Source organism: Gekko japonicus, unplaced genomic scaffold (assembly GCF_001447785.1).
Source record: "Gekko japonicus isolate JY-2015 unplaced genomic scaffold, Gekko_japonicus_V1.1 scaffold732, whole genome shotgun sequence".
Lineage (NCBI taxonomy): Eukaryota > Metazoa > Chordata > Lepidosauria > Squamata > Gekkonidae > Gekko > Gekko japonicus.
The window spans coordinates 658,982-673,870 of NW_015159732.1; the positions used below are offsets into that span (position 1 = coordinate 658,982).

A 14,889-nucleotide genomic window follows, 5' to 3' on the forward strand; every position below is an offset into this window, starting at 1 on the left:
GCAAACACAGCTAAGTCTCTTGCACACTTCCGCGATTCTCTTCTCTCCTCCCTCCCTATTTTGTTAAGATATTTCTGTTTGTTTACGTCCGGGAGCCTTCCCGGACGCCACTTTCCGAAGGGTGGGGGGGGGAGAACTCACTTTAAAAAAAAGTTTTTCGCTTGGCTCTTTCTCCGACTCATCGCCCGTCTGCATCCAGACTCCTTATAGCTCCGATAAATCGATAACCCTTGCAGCTTGTCCCGGTCGGCATCGGCTAAGCTCGGTAAAAACCGAACCTCGCAGGGGGAGGACCGAATGGGGCAAAGGAGCGCCTCAATTCTCCGGCATTACGCCGTTGAAGAGGTCGCCCCTCCCGCGCCCCCGGCTCGGAGCCTTTACCTAAGGCTCACCTGGGAGTGCCACTTGAGGTGGCACCCCTCCTACCCCACTGGAGTGCGGACTGCCTCCCCAGCGATCGGGGAGAGCGTCCACCATCGCCGAGCCACAGACCAGAAGTGAGTAATTACTGAAGTTTTAATTCTGTGTGTCCAAAGAGTGCATTGTGTGTGTGTGTGTTACCTGAACCAGCCTTTCATAGTTTGTGGATTAAAGAAAGCTGCTGAAGCAGGAACCTCCTTGTGGCCTGCCAGGACTGATTGGCTCAGGGGGATGGGGTTGCTGGCAGGCTCGCCTCAGAACCCCATTAATTTGCATAGGCTATTTATTTAGATAGGAAAGAAGAAAAGTTGTAAAAACCAAATTATTGCAAATACAATAAGTTCTAAACTAAATAAATATCATTTGGTAAACATATAAAACTCTCCTCTTGTCAGTTGTAAGATATAAGGCCGCACATGTTTTGACTAGCTATCTTCATCAGTGATCAGCCACACAGTTTTATTTCTAAAACATACAGCTGATTCCTGTGTTGAAAATTTGTGCAAAACATATGAACTATTGCATACAGTACACACAGAATTAAATTAATTCTCTCCTCAACAGATTTAAGGTTGTGCAACTGCAAGTCCATGAAAACCCAATCCAGTTCTGAATGCTAAACCAACTTCCTAATCTAACTAAAAATGGAAAGGATGCTGGGGACTCGGCCACCTCAGACATTGTTTCTTTTTTTGTTTTGACTGGAAGTCTTAGGAAATGTGTTTAGCATTACCTTAAGAAGTTTGCATCATGGAGAGTCTTCTGTCTCTCCCAGAAGCAACCTCAGGAATACTTGAATACCTGACCCTTTGGCTCACATTCTGCTCATGGTTCACAAGCTGAGAAGTGATTGCTATTTCGTACCTATATGAAGCCACTGGGAGAGGTCATCAGGAGCTATGAGCTGTGGTATCACCAATATGTGGAAGATATCCAGGTATACTTTTCTTTTCCATTTGACTCCAAGGATGCTGTTGATGTTCTGAATCAGTGCTTGGAGCCAGTAATGGGCTGGATGAGGGTAAACAAGCTGAAACTTAATCCTGAAAAGACAGAGGATCTCTGGGTTAGTAGAAAGGCAGACCAGGGACCTCAGATCTCTCCCCTCTTGGGTGGGGTTATATTCCACTGGAAAAGACAGCTTTGCAACTTGGGAGTGCTGTTTGACATAGCTGTCACCTTAGAAAACCAGATGGCTGTGGTGACTCGTAGTGCTTTTGCCCAGCTTCCACTGGTGTATCAATGGAGTCCATTCCTGGGTCAGTCCGATCCAGCCACAGTGATCCATGCCTTAGTTACATATAGACAGGACTATTGCAATGTGCTCTACTTGGGCTAATGTTATGTATTGTTACTGTGTTTGAGCTTTGTGCCAGGCTTCATAGTCTGCAAGGATCCTGAACCGAACTGACCTAGGCCCAGAACCTCTGTCTTCACCGGGTTTAGCTTCAGTCGACTCAGTCTGAGCCATCCAGCCACAGCTTGCAATGCCCGATGAAGGCGTTGATAGAGGCAGCGTTGCCACCCTCCAAGTGGGGCCAGGAGTTCTACTGGAATTACAACTGATCTCCAAACTGCAGAGATCTGTTCCCTGGGAGGAAACAGTAGCTTCAGTGGGTGGACTTTGTGGAATTACATCCCTGCCAATTTCCCTCCCCTCTCCAGACACCAGGCTGGAGGTGCATGACAACAAGATGGGGAGATCTGAGGCTTGGCTAATGAATGATTGCAGCTGTCAAACATGGCTCATTCACTTGCTGAACCCGTTTACTGCAAAATTCATAGCATTCCTACCTAAAATTACTGAATTACCAGCATTACTTGTGAAGTAGGCCTGTGTATCTGACCAGTTGCTGTGAGTGGTCTTGGCAATTCTGAGGCCTAGATGTCATGACCAAGATGTCATGAGCCTGGGCCTGCGTAGTGAGGCCTAGTGGCCCCGAGGAAGCCTGTACTACAGCGGCTACAGGGCCTACATTTCCTAGACCCCTTTGGTTAGCAGGGGATTTGGAGAGAAAACTTGCACCAGTAGAAGAGTAGTGCCTAGGAGGAAGGGAGAAAAGGCCTCGCCCAAAGTGGGAGGTTGTTCACTCCTACGGAGAAGAGCTGAGGAGAGGCTGCTGCAGACAGAGGGATCCCTCATCCATAAGGAGTGAGTCAGCTTGAAGCCAATAATCAAGAAACATCTAGGGACAGTTTAGATAGACACTGTGACAGACAGCAAGCAATTGCAGGCTTTTAAGCAATGTTGCTTGAGAAAAGGTGAGCTAGCAGAAATGATTGACAGCTCACAGAACTCCTTCTGATTGGGTGAAGTCTACTTACTGTGGAATGGAACACTGAGCTGTTTAAAAAAATTCAAGCGTGAAGGAGTTGGTGTGGATCAGTTGGAGTTGGAGCTAGGGAGGAGAGTTAACAGAAAATTCCTAGTAAGAGACTGAAGAGAAAAAGGGTCTGATAACCCCTATCTGGAGCAGAGCAAGTGTGTGCTGCAAATAACAGTTCAGCTTCAGTTCCGTTTCAGAAACCTTTAATGGCATAAAGTGTAATAAAATACAGAAATGGTCACATAAATTTTAAAAAATGGGAGTAATACAGAATCACAGATTTAGGGTGGAAACAGTGAGTCTGGCAAAGAAGTATCAGAATCTCACCTATTCAAGGAGTGGAGAGAAATCTCTTTGTGTGAAAAACAGAAATACTGCCTGAGTGGAGAATTAGTCATTCTCAATATTGAAGCTGATTAACCAGTTTAAAGAGACTGTTCCTCTGGAAGATAGGGATTTGACAAAAGGTCTGAGGAGGCACAGATGTCCCTCAAGCAAGTCAAAAGAGGTTATTGCTCTTAAAGAGAACATAATAATCTGGCCAGAGAAAGGGGGCAGATAGGTTAAAAAAATACCCAGGCTCCATTCACACCGAGGATTTGCCGCGGGAGAACGACGATTGAATGGCGGATTTTCCGGGCGCAATCACACTGCAACATCAGGGAAGTGGAGCGCACCCGTGGCTAACCGGTGGCATACCGCCGAAAATGCGTGATAAAAAACTACCTGCTTGAAGGTACTAACAACCGGTTTGCCTCCAGAGTCCCTCAGTGTGATCACACTGGCCGCGGCTTTTCCCTCCGGCCCCTCGTTGATGCACAGGCATGGAGGGAAGGAACCGTGGCATGCCACTGATGTGTGGGATCTCATTCTGGCGGCTCTAATTGCAGCAGCACAAATAGCCCCGCCTCCCCCCCGCGTTATCCAGCCCGTGTGATCGGGGCCCCAGTCTAGCAAAAGATAGGATTAAAGCATAATACAATCTCAAGTCTGTGTGACCATCCAGTAATAAGTTCAAAAGAAGGTATAAGGGGCTCTAGTAAATTCTGTATCACAGTAAAAGCAGTGAAACATCTCTAAGAACATCAAGCCAAAATAAACCAGGGAAAATAACTCACTAAACATCTCTAGTGCTGTATAAAAGCAGTTTTGGATATACTAGGAATAAGGCCCGTTGTGGAAAGAAATACAACGAGCTCCAGAAAGAGGCTCTGGGAAAGTACCAAGGCCTTGGGACTCAGCATCAATTTGCTGTGGCAACCTCCTCAAACCCCATCCTCTCCAGGCTCCACCCCTGAAATCCCCAGGAATTTTCCAACCTGGAGTTGGCAACCCCATCCCCTTCCCAGCTAACCATCAACGTACCACTATCTGCCCCTCTGACTGCAGCTGACTTCTGCCCTCCCTCCTGGAGATCAGTTGTATTTCTGAGTGATCTCCACCCTTCACCTGCAGATTGGCAACAATGGTTCCCCAGGGGAAAATGTCTGGTTTGGAGGGTGGAGTCTATGGCATTGTACCTGTCTGAAGTCCCACTCCTCCTAAAACCTCACCCTCTCCAGGCTCCACCCCTCAAATCTCCAGGAATTTCCCAACCTGGAGTTGGCAACTGTATCTCCTTCCCAGCCAAGCATCAACCTGCCATTATCTGCTGCCCTGATTTCAGCTTTCCATCTCCTCCCCCCTCCCTCCTGGAGATCAGTTGTAATTCTGACTGATCTCCAGCCCTCACCTGACGATTGGCAACAGTGTTTCCCCAGGAGGGAATGGCTGGTTGGAAGGGGGGAGTCTGTGGCATTGTACCTGTCTGAGGTCCCACCCCTCCTCAAACCTCACCCTCTCCAGGTTCCATCCCTCAAATCTCCAGGAATTTCCCACCTGGAGTTGGCAACCCTCCTTCCCAGCCAATCATCAACCTACCTTTATTTCCCCCTCACTCTTCAGCTTTTCATCTCCCCCCCACACCTGCAGCCTCTACTCAGGAGGAAAAGTAGTCTTTCTCCGCAATGGGGACCAAAGCAGCTTATATTATTCTCCTCTCCCCCGTTTGACTTGCATAACAACCCTGTGAGGTAGGTTAGGCTGAAAGTCTGTGACTGGTTCAAAATCACCCACTCAGCTTCTACAGCAAGAACCTGGATCTAGCAGACCCTGCTCTGAAGCACTGACTGCTACGCCTACTCCAGACAGCAAACCTCTCCCTCCTCCGGAGGAAATAATTGCTTTGGAAGGTGGTTTTTATGGCATTCTGTTCAGCTGAGGCCTCTCCCCTCCCCAAACCCTGGCTTCCATAGACTCTACCAGAAAATATCCAGGAATCTCCCTACCTGGAGCTGGCAACCGTAGTCAGGACTGGCCACAATGAGTTCCTCACAAAGGCCTGTGAAGGGTTTCCTTCCTTTGTCTGAACCAAGCTTGGTTGCTTACTGTGGTGAAACGGGCTCCAGTTTACAACTCAGCTGGATGGGCTGGAGTCTACATTGATGCTGCCCTGCCCCTTGGGACAGTCCCTCTTTTCTCGCACTTTTTGGCCTTGGGGCAGCTGGGAACTGTAGGCCAGCAGATGAGGAACCCCCGTTCGATCCAGTGAGTGATACCCCTGCAGGCCCCTCTCTGGAACTACAGCTCAGTTAAACCTTATGGGGGAACATTTTAAACAACCAACCACAGACGGCAGCCATCTTACAAACACAGGTAACTGCAATTTCGTTACACCTACTAACAGCCACTCAGGGAAGAGTTAGTCCCACACAAGAGGCAAGCAGGAGAAGCGTCTTCGTCAAGAGAGAAAGCCATTTGCCAGTAATTCTGACAGGGCACAGTGGCTGAAGGGGGAGTGGGTGGGGAAGAGGACCAGACCCAGCACCCGACAAATGGCACGCCAGTACTCTTGAGTGGCGACTGATGAGCCAATGGCTGAGGGAGGGCATGGAATGTTGCCACTCAAAAATAGAATTATTATATAGGAGAGATATTTTAACCTGTTTTTACCAAACCTACCCAAAGTTCACTTGCAAATATAATTTTCCAACCCCTGCCTGTTTATTCCAATAAATTTGCTTTCTGTTTCAACTTTCAGTGTGCCTAGGTGCCTCTTTCTGAGGGAGAATTTATAGATGTACAGACCCTCCACAGTTCCTTATTTTGGATGTAAGCCAACAAAGTATCAAACAGTAATAAGGTAGGACAACAGTATTATAATAAAAGTTTATTTACCACATAAGAAGAGTTACATGCTACCTAAAGGCTACCCAGTCATCAGATGGGGAACTGAAAATTCATAGGGAGGTTGGAGGGAAAATCTGAGACCTTATAAGGGTGATAGTTTGATGGGAGTGCCCATCCAGTACAGATACATTCGGGGGGGTTCTTTTATTTGTGTGCTTACCTATGTTTACTGTTCTTATTATTCTACAAATTATTTGAAAACCAGTTGTTACTCGATCTCTGTAATAAACTTATTTATTATTCTGCCTCACACCTCATTCAGTCACATATAAAATACACCCTACTGGGAAAGAGGGGATAAGGGGTTGGGTAGGTGCTCTGGGCTCTCCTGAGGAGGCCCATATCAAAGTGGTGGCGGCCTATGGAGAGCCTCTCATGGCCTTTCCCAGCTCACCTTCTCTTTTCAGTAAGTCTGGGTTACAGGTATGCATAACACATATCTGAGGTCTTAGGTACTATACCCCCCCCAAAACAATCCCTGGTGTTTTCCTTCTTCAGATGCTGCTAAATGGCTACAGTACGTAGCTTCAGTTTTCTTTGATTCTACTGATTTCCCTTGCAATGGCATTTCTCCCTTCCAATTGGATCCTTGTAAAGGAGGAACAGAGAGAGCTTCCAGCTATTTATGTTTTAAGACAAGCCACAGAGTGCTACGGTTCAGTTTCCTTTCCTCCTCTGTGGGGATGGAGCCCTTTTATTCTTTGCAAGTCCTATGGCTGGGAAAATAGAGAACTAAAACACCTTGTTTAGGGGCTCATCAAATTCATTCCCTTGGCCTAATTTTCTTGAAACTTGGGGGTTCTTTAGAGGACAGGTAGCACTCACAATTTTGGTATCATTTGATTGAAAAACAGCCACTCCAGCCCTGATGAAAATTCCCCTACAGGAAAAAATGGCAGACTTTTGGAAAGGGATGAAGGTTTTGGCAAAGGAAGCCACTTTCATTTTGGGAAAAGAAAGAAACAGATTACAACAAGGCAGGAAGGCAAATGCAGACTTTTCAGTGGGAAGATAAGAAATTTTTATTGTCAGTCAGTCACTGTAAAATTAGGAAAAGGCAGTCAGGTTTTGTTTTTGTCCAGATGGAGCTCTCCTGCTAGGCTGTCACTTGACTACCATTTTAGAAATCAGTAGAAAGAAGTGCAGCTGGCCAGAGAATTACCTATTGGGGTGATCTGTATAATCAAACCCTTTTGTTCAATCTCCTTGAAAATCAGAGATTCTTTAGATTACAGTGAGTACTGTGTTCTGTGCAAATGTGGTGCCATTCTCTTTATAAACAGCTGCCACAGACCCTCATATACATTCCTTGTTTAAAATAGTGGTTCTGAACTCCAGAGCCACATGGATTCGAATCCCGAACCAGTAATGTCCTACCCAAAAAATAAGCAATGACCTGGCCGAAGCTTGGATCTTAAATTATAACAATTCTTTTTCTTGGTGCATGCCCCCCTAATCTTGATATCCAGGCTATGGTTTGCTGCTGCAGGTAAGCACTCATCCATGTGTCATACCTGTCCTTGGGTCGAGTTTACATTTCCCCACTACTTCAGTCCTCTTGCCCTCTGTTATAGAACTTTCCCTTCCTGTAACATTAAGGTTTTTTTTCTTTTGCTCCTGATTGTCTTTGATGAATTGAAGTTTAGTAATATGGAAGGGACTCATTTTCTATTTGCTGTTGTCCCATAGAAAGTACTGCCCTAGACAGTCACCTTAAAATAACATCATTCCTGGCTCTTTCTCCTTCCACATTAAAGTAAAATATTTCTCTTTTAACAGTACTGCATCTCTGTTAATCCCTTATTTTTCCAGAGCCTCTGAGAGAGTTGCTAGACTTGTGCTACAGAGGAAGTAATAAAATAAACACACATCTGGGCAACACCTGGCTGCTGTTTATGATACCCCAGGAGTGCTGCATACACTTGCCACTACAGGCAGAATTCAGGGAACCTGTACTTTGTTTACATATTCCTGAAGACTGTATAAACAGAGAAGTCTCTTCTATTCCTGTAGTTTGAGACTGAATGTAGACACTAAGGTACTTTTACTGGGCCTTCCCTAATCAGATTACTTGGAGCTGCTGCCCGTACAGCCACCTCCTCCTGCTCCCTTCAGATCTCACAAAGAGTTTGTTCCAGTCAGACTGGCAAGAGACTCTATCACACTTGCCATCTGCATTTGCTCCATACACTCTTACCAAAGTTACTCTTCCAGCCAAGTTCTGCCTCAAAGCTCCTTAAAATGCCATGGATTTTCAGTGGTAACTTAATGCCAGTCATGAACAGATGGCCTTTATCTTGTATCATTTTCTTTTTAGCCTCCCCCTAAATATCTCACCATTTTATCTGCAATTGCTTAGTGCGACAATTTCATGAGCTTTGTTGAATCAAAGAACATGTGCTGGTTCTTGCCATTGGAAGCTTCTGTTCTCAAAAGAGGTATTGTTCCTCGGCAGGTGTACAGTGCCAGCTATTTCATGCCATTTGACTTGACACTTTGCCCCTCATGGTGCACACTCTAAGCAAAGAAACAATAGCTTGGTCTTTATTTATTTATTCATTTGGGCCTTTAAACTTGCTTCTCACCACTCAATATGGATGCAAAGCAACTTACAATGTCTCACTCCCCCCAAAGCCCACCAACAATAGAAAACCATTATTTTCCAAAATAAATCAGATACAAGTTACCAAATAACAAATTCATGGGGCAGGAAGGGGGGCAGGGCAGCTGGTAACTGCCCTCTGCCTTTGCTGGAAACAGCCTCTCTCCATGCAGGTAAGTTGTAAATCCCAGTTCTGCTTGTTACAAACCTTGCAAAAAAATTCCAGTTTATACCTTCTGTAACAAAAATATCTTTTTTCCCTGAGGTTAATTGGTGGTGGACAGTGCCATCAAGTTGCAACCAACTTGTGATGGCCCCAGGGGGTTTTCAAGGTAAGAGACATTCAGAAATGGTTTGACGTTGCCTGCCTCTACGTAATGACCCTGGACTTCCTTAGTGAACTCCCATCCACATACTAACCAGGGCCAAGTCTGCTTATTTGGACAAATATAATTGATAGGCACCCTTGCAGTGTCCCATTGGATTGTGCAAGGGACAGAAAACAGATAATCTTTAACAGGCTACATTTATGTCATTTCAGAAATAATTGCTTGTTGAAATTGCTTGGGAAATTGTCTGTGTGAGATGGGGTTATGCTGATGGAGAAAGCACATGTACTAGACCCTAAGAAATTATGTATCAGCCTTATATATTTGAGGGGAGGGTGACTTTCAGAAACAAACAAGTGATTTAAAAGCAGGATCCTATTGCTGTCCAATAGCATTTGTACAGCCAAACCTTTGTGAAATTTTCTCCTCCTTTTGGGGCAACAGAATGTACCAGAAATACTATATGAACAGGATATTGTGAATAGCAATTAATAGAACAGAATTACTTGTAAAAAGCTTACCAGTCACTAGGGTAGCAGTTCTTGCATACTTATTTGAGAACAAGTCCCACTGAGCCCTGTTGGGATTACTTCCATGTAAATGTGTTTATAATCAGGGTTGTGAGACTAGGGTTTAGGAAATGGAATGTTGACCTGGGTTCATACCCACCTCAGGCCAATCACCATTTATAAACTTCACATGATTACTGTGAAGGAAAAAATAGGATAACTCTAAGCTTCTTGATCTCCATGGAATAAGGGTAGAATAAAATCTTGTACATAACTAGGAAACCCCCATAAAAATGGCCATTAAAAGCAACCACATTAAGAAATAATTTACATTATCTTATCTGCTTATCATATACCTATAAGCTTAATTGCTGCCATTACAAAACAAGGCCAGATGGGGGGAAAAGATCTTATTGTTTTAAAAATAATGTTCAGGCTAGACTTTGTTTTGTGTGTCTCCACAGTGAGGATGTTTGCCAGCTGTGGGGAAATCTTGACCTTTGGTGTCCTGAACTGGGTTATGTAGACATGATGTTGCTAAAAGAGCCATCTTAGAATTTGAAGTGGAATGATTTCACACTCTGATATGCCAGGCTTCATATGATAACACCTTCAACTACATTTGCCAAACACTTAGGCCCTTGAATTCAGATTCTTGACAAACTGTGAATCCCATCCATTTATTCTGTTTATCTCTTATCTCTTAGTAATGATACTAAAGTAGACCCATCCTGTTCTCTGCTCTGCTTTGTCAAAGCCTTTCAGCAGTACATTTTGGAATTTAAGTATCAAATGTCCATAAAATCACCAGTTGACGCTTGCAAAGAATTTTCAGCTTAGCATCTGAACTCTTCCTTAACATCTCCACATATAACAACTGGTGCTGCGATCATGATTTCTATAATGATAATGATATCTATGTAAATGGGTCTTAGTGACAATTTCTAAGGCTAAGAATATAGCTGCTTATCTCTGTCTGTCTGTCTGTCTGTCTCTCTCTCTTACACCCCCCCCCCCCAAATTTTGTGCCAAGAAATTATGGTGTGAAGCTATAGTGTGCATATCTGTGCTAAATTATATACATTTTAATCTACCCTTTCTAGTTTTGCACAGTGGAAATATTGTTTAGCTTTTTGAAAATGGTCTGCTAGAAGAACATAGGTAATTCTATAGGTTATAGTTCTTCTGAATGAACAGCTCTAACTTCATTCTTCATTTTATTGTGCTGTTTAATTCAGGCTGCTTTGTTAAGAATCTCCCACTAGGTGGCAAAGTTTCCCATGTTCCTTAAAGTCTACAAAGAGTATATCTCCCAGCAAAATGACATGATAGTGAACACATGAACATCCTATAGATATGTGTGTAAGAAAGAGCCAACACATGTTAACTTTATAAATGAAACCAGGTACTAGTACCTCGATAAACTTGGGGTTCGCATCACATGTTAAACTGTACATGCACTGATTGTAACATGAGAATTACTCAACACATAAAAACTAATCAAGCATACAGCATACATGGTTCATTTACTGTAACTGTTCAACAGGGCTACTATGTGTGTGGAATAAATGTAGTGATTAACTCTCTATGTTGTCTGGTTTTGAGTTCTGCTGCAACTGTTACCCCTACCAGCTTTGAATTAAGAAGCTGAATAGCTGACTTTAGTTTCTGAGTGAAATTAGTCATATGGTAGGTCTCAGTGAGAGGTGGGGTAATAGCGGAGATCTTGCTACCAGTGTTTATGGGGATTTTTCCCTTTATGAGAGCTCTTAATAACCATTCCAAGGGTAAAATAGAAAATGTTTTTTTGAAGGATATTTAGGGATTATAACACACAAGCAGCCCACACGAAACATATGCACATACAAGATCTATGAAAACAAAGAGAGGAGTGGGACAATAGCAGGGGTTGACGAAATATACTTTACCTATCCAGGAGATCAGGAGTCCATGGAGCAGAGACTTGAAAGATGGAAAATAGCCCAAACAAATTTGGGGGTGACCTGCCAGCAAGCACCTGGGGCAGACACAAAAATGTGTCCAGAGGGCTTCCTAATGTGCTGGGTCCCTCAGAACAAAATATTTATGGGATTAACCAGGGCTATGATGGGATTACTCAGGGTTAACACAATGTAGTTTTGGAGACGTGGTAACAAGTTCCCAAGACTGGACGAAAGAGGCCAGAGGTTTCTTCTGTATATAGATTTTGGTTTGGGTTCCTGATTACTTCTCTGGTGGTTGAAAGACTAATTGATTGCTACTTTAAACTAATCAAAATGGAAACAATACTGCTTGGTGAATCACCTGGTTTTGGGGTGTGGGAAAGGGGTAAAAGTCATTATCAAGGAAGTGTGGGAAGGAAAGATGAGATCAGATTAATAGGATTAGCAATTGAGATTGAAATAAATTACTCTGGGGCAAGGCAGTTCCTTTGTCCAGAGTATGCAGATGTTAGCAGGGGTTTAGCCACAACTGTCAGGCCAAGATCTCGTGCTTTTTCCAGGGTCAATCTAGGCATGATTACATGGCTTGCCAATCCTGGCTTCCATCTTTGTGTCCACTACTTGGTATATGGACTCCTGTGGTACTCCTATGGGATCCATTGGTGGTTGAAATGACCCCTCCTGATAGACGGTACTTACACAACAGCCTTAGGCTTCAGATGTTACTGGAGAACCATTACTGACTAAATGCACCATTTACTTCCACTTTTAGCTGCTGCTGCTGCTGCTACTGGCATTTCTGGTAATGTTCACAGGGGAACATCTTCATTGTTACCATAAACATTAATTAATTTAATTAAGAGATTCATATCCCACATGCTTAGTAAAAAATTTAATCTTGAAGCTGTACAAATTGAAACAATAATTAAACAATTAAAAATAGACAATTGCAACAGCAGCTAACAGCACTCTCCCATTAAACTCAGCAGTAAAAGTTAAAACAGAAGTGCTGAAACAATAATTTTCACACAGTGGGCTTGCATCTGCACCTGTAACTTGCCTTTTTTCTTTGCAGCCCATGTGATACAGTGGTTAGAGTCCTGGATTAAAACTACCAAGACTTGGGTACAAATAATCACTTAGCTATGATGCTCAGTGGATGACCTTAGGCTAGGTCTCCCATTAGCATGCCTGGGGTAGGAGCGTATTCAGTCCCAGCCCCAATTTCCCACCCTTGACCATTTGAAAAGCAAGCCAAAAAATGGCTTCCACATAGTGACACTGTGGGGATTTTCCCTAATATCTATGGTAAAGAGCATAGAGACTATGAGATGCAGCCTTGCATGCCTGGGGTAGGAGCGTATTCAATCCCAGCCCCAATTTCCCACCCTTGACTATTTGAAAAGCAAGCCAAAAAATGGCCTCCACATAGTGACACTGTAGGGATTTTCCCTAATATCTATGGTAAAGAGCATAGAGACTATGAGATGCAGCCTAGAGACTGTGGGATGCAGCTGGTAAACATCCTCTCCAAACTCCACCCCCCCCCCAGCAGTGTTCCCCAAATCACACCCGGTATTTCCTGAGGGAGTATTAGGAACCTGCCTTAGGCCAGTCACTCTTTCTCATACTAGGCTATCTGAGTATTTTGGACAAAGGGTATAATATCTGTTTGTTTGTTTATCTGGAGTATTTCTATGCTGCTGCTTCAGAGTTCTACTCAAGGTAACTTACAACTACAAGTCACATTAATTAAAAAGTCATTAAAACTACTAAACATTGGACATAAGCAGCATTAAAACTATCCATTAAATAGAGCAGACCACTAAAAAGCAGGTGAGAAGAAGCCCTAATTAATTCAATTCAATTTATTACAATCAAAGATCATCAAATACCTTAAAATGTTACATATAGTTAACAGCAAAAATACAGCCAGACAGTACAGATAAAATTTTTAGTAAATAAGACAAAGTGAATTTTAAAATTTCCTAAGAAGTAATAATCTTCTGTCTGGTTAGGATAGCCATAGCACAAAGCCTTGCTACCTTAGCAGTACTTTCATAACAGATATCAGCTAAAAGAAGAGTAGAATAAAACTGATTAGACCTGCCTGGGTAGGCGACAATTATTGGAGCCCTAATTAATGTGATGTGTTCTGGCCTAGCTCCTGAAAGGAACTAGAGTGCCAAGTAAGCCTCAAGGTGGAGAGCCTTTCAAAGTTAAGGTGCTACCACAGAAAATGTCCTGTCTCTAATTGCCACTTGCCTCACCTCTGAAGGCGGGGACACAGTCTGCAGGGCTTGAGAGGCAGATCTTAACTGGAACTCTGGACCGTATAGGAAGAGATGGTCCTTCAGATACCCTGGCCCCAAGTTATTTACAGCTTTAAAGATAAGAACCAGCACTTTGAATTTTGTCTGGAAATGAATGGGTAACCAGTGCAGATCTTTCAGCACAGGGGCAATACAATCTCTGTAACCAGCCCCTGACTATGACCTGGCTGCCACATTTTGGACCAACTGAAGTTTCCTAACCACTTCCAGAGGCAGCCCCACATAGAGTGTATTATAGTAATCTAACTAGGATGTGATTAGAGCATGAATTACTGTGGACAGGTCGTGCTTCTTGAGGAACAGCTGTAGCTGGTGAACCAGTTGGAATTGATAGAAGGCACTATGTACCACAGTGGAGACCTCAGCCTTGAACCATAGGCCAGGATCTAGTAGCATCCTCAAGCTATGAATCTGCTACTTTAGGGGGAGCGCAACACCCTTCAGGACAGGTTAGATCTGCAGTCTCTAAGTAGCTTCTCCATTGGCCAACAGCACCACATTCTTATCTGGACTGAGCTTCAGTTTGTTGGTCGTCATCCATCCTATTGACTTCCCCAGGCACCTATTGAGGACTTCCACAGACTGACCAGCCTGGTTGTTAAAAAGTAATAGAGCTTGGTGTCATCTGAATATCATTGTAAATCTCCAGATGACCTCTCCCAGCAGTTTCATGTAGATGTTAAATAACATGGGGGATAACATGTCAATCCTGTGGGACCCCATAACATAAATGCCACGGGACTGAGCAACAGCCCTTCAGCAATGCCTTCTGGAGCTGGTTGGTCAAGTAAGGGGAGAACCATCAAAGCACAGCACTTCTTAGTCCCAAGCCCAGCCAGCCTTTCCAGAAGGATGTCATAGCCAATGGTGTTGATAGCTGCTGAGAGGTCCAGGAGAATCAACAGAGACATACTCTCCCATTGCTTTCCCGGCAAAGGTCGGTAGTCAGGGCAACCAGGGCTATTTCTGTCCCCAAACCAGGCCTGAATTCAGACTGGTGGGTGTAGATCAGAGGTGTTGATAAGGTTGCCTTCATCTTCTTCTTCTTCATCATCAAAGTGGGGGACTTTGGGGGCGTTCCTGGAGGGGGCAGGGCATCACCGACGTGATGACGTCATGTTGGGGCCGTCCGCTGCTGCCCCCCGCCCGCGTGCCCAATCTCCAGAAACGCCAGTTTCCTGCACTTAAAGGAGCCGGC

At 44.1% G+C, this 14,889-nt stretch overlaps 1 pseudogene; it reads right to left on the minus strand.

Moving 5' to 3' along the window:
* The window catches only part of LOC107125561, a 19,814-nt pseudogene extending 5,072 nt beyond the window's left edge, over positions 1–14,742 (minus strand).
* Positions 14,743–14,889: the final 147 nt, after the last annotated feature.